This window comes from Globicephala melas, chromosome 9 (assembly GCF_963455315.2).
Source record: "Globicephala melas chromosome 9, mGloMel1.2, whole genome shotgun sequence".
NCBI classification, from domain to species: Eukaryota; Metazoa; Chordata; class Mammalia; order Artiodactyla; family Delphinidae; genus Globicephala; species Globicephala melas.
The window spans coordinates 88662697-88664747 of record NC_083322.1 but is presented as its reverse complement, the minus strand read 5'-3'; the positions used below and the strand labels follow the sequence as shown (position 1 = coordinate 88664747).

At 39.5% G+C, this 2051-nt stretch overlaps 1 pseudogene; it reads right to left on the bottom strand.

Moving 5' to 3' along the window:
* Positions 1-663: 663 nt before the first annotated feature.
* On the bottom strand, positions 664-1064 carry LOC115840844 (large ribosomal subunit protein eL31-like; annotated as a pseudogene).
* Positions 1065-2051: the final 987 nt, after the last annotated feature.

The following is a 2051-nucleotide window of genomic DNA, read 5'->3' as shown; positions in this document are numbered from 1 at the left end:
GGTGGCCCCCAACCCCACTACCGTCATCAGTAGGGCTTCAAAAGGGGACTGCTTTATGGCATTTAATTCACGTCAGTGGTATAAACACTAATGAGACATAATCGCTGCAACACCTTGCTTTCAGGTTGAAATAAGCAGATTTTGTTAGTAACCTTTAAAAAAGGTTACCCTTGAGCTTTAGCTCCACATAAACCAGGACTAAAAACACCTCATGGGGCCACTACAAATAAGTGAGCTGAAAAGGAACTGTACATACTTCATTAAATCTAAGACTATCAAGTGTATCATTTTAGTTTGTTAAAATGTGAAAAATGTCCATTAAGTTCTACATGCCAGTTTCTGGAAAAATGTGTATCTTAGAATCAACAAAACCTGCATTTAAAAACATTAGCATTATACCCACAATGTGCCAACTACCTAAATAGTCATTCTCAATCCAGGTTGCACTTCAAAACCACCTTAGAACACCTGCCTAGACCCTGTCCAAATATTCAAAAACTGCAGGGACTGGGGAGAAGGGACCCAAGCATAGTACTTAGGAAATGCTCTCCAAATGATCCTGTAGTTGGGAACTGCTTAAAGATATATAAGACTTTAGCTGCAACTAGAAAAGGAAGATTAAGATGTGAAGGCAGTTCTATAACTTTATTCAACAATCAGCAATTAGTTCTCATCCACATTAGCTGTCCGTAGATTTTTAAAGTGGTGACAGGTACATAGGTAACAAACATATAGAGCTCGTTTGGTGAATCTTCATTACGTTTTCTGGACAACCGCTCACGGATATGGTATGGGACATTCCTTATTCCTTTGGCCCAGACAGCTTTGTTGAGCCTGGTATCAGTGTGTACATCTGGAGTTCCCATCTCCTTCATGGCAAATTTCTGGATTTCTTAGAGCGTCCGAGGGGCATGCTTCTCGAAACCCACTCCAAGGATGTGCTTGTGAACGTTGATAGTGTATTCTCTGGTCACCAACTCGTTGATGGCGGACCGGCCCTTCTTCCTCTCGCCACCCTTCTTTGCGGGAGCCATCCTGCCAGGCCCTGGTTGGAAAGGAAGGGCTCGAGGGATTGTCCATCTTATGGATATTTTTTGATTTTCTTTGATTTTCTAACTGCTCTTTGTTTTCTTGCGCTCTTTTAATGTTCCCAAATCATGCCATCTATGAGGTCATCTTCTTTTTCTCCTAGAGTTGTCTCATTGAATCCTTCTCCTCTCCTGCCCCAGTTTATTATACTGACGACTCAATAGTCCTGCTTTATAGCTTTCATCCTGAGATTTTCCTTTGCTGCTGTCCTGATTTGGTTCCACAGTTTCATGGTAACATAGCTATCTGGGAAGATAGGGAGTATTTAAGATCATGGACTCTGGAGCCAGACTGCCCAGGGTTAGATCTTAGTTCTACAACTTACCAATAACTTAGGTAACTTATTTGGCCCCTTTATAAGTCAGTCTTCTATTCTATAAGATAATAATAGCAATAGTATATACTTCATAGGATTGTTGTGTGGTTAAATGTAATAATACATGAAAAACACACACAGCACAGTGCCTGGCACAAAATAATCACTCAGTAAATGCTAGCTATTGTCAGTTATCTTCTTTCTTTATTTCTCTTCTCCTTGTTTTGCGGGAGTACATCCTCAGATGACTTCCTAATAAAGAGTGAATAGATCAGATATTCTGAGGCTTTGCATCTCTGAAAATATCTTTATTCTGCTCTCACACTTAATTGACAGTTTTGACAGGTTTAGAATTCTAGATTTTGATGACTCATTGCCCCTTCCCTTAAATGACCTCAGACTATAACATAGTACTATCATATCTACTTTCTATAGTGTTTCTGACTCATATTGTCACTTTTATCTTATTTTATTCTTTTGAAATGATTCACTAAGTCCAAATCACACTCAAGGCAAGGAGAACTAGGCTCCACTTTTGGAGGTCCTAAAAAAGAATTTATGAACATATTTTAAGCCCACATGGTCTGCCCTCTGGGGTCAAATTATTTGCATTCATCTCACATACAAAATATCCTCACCCCATACT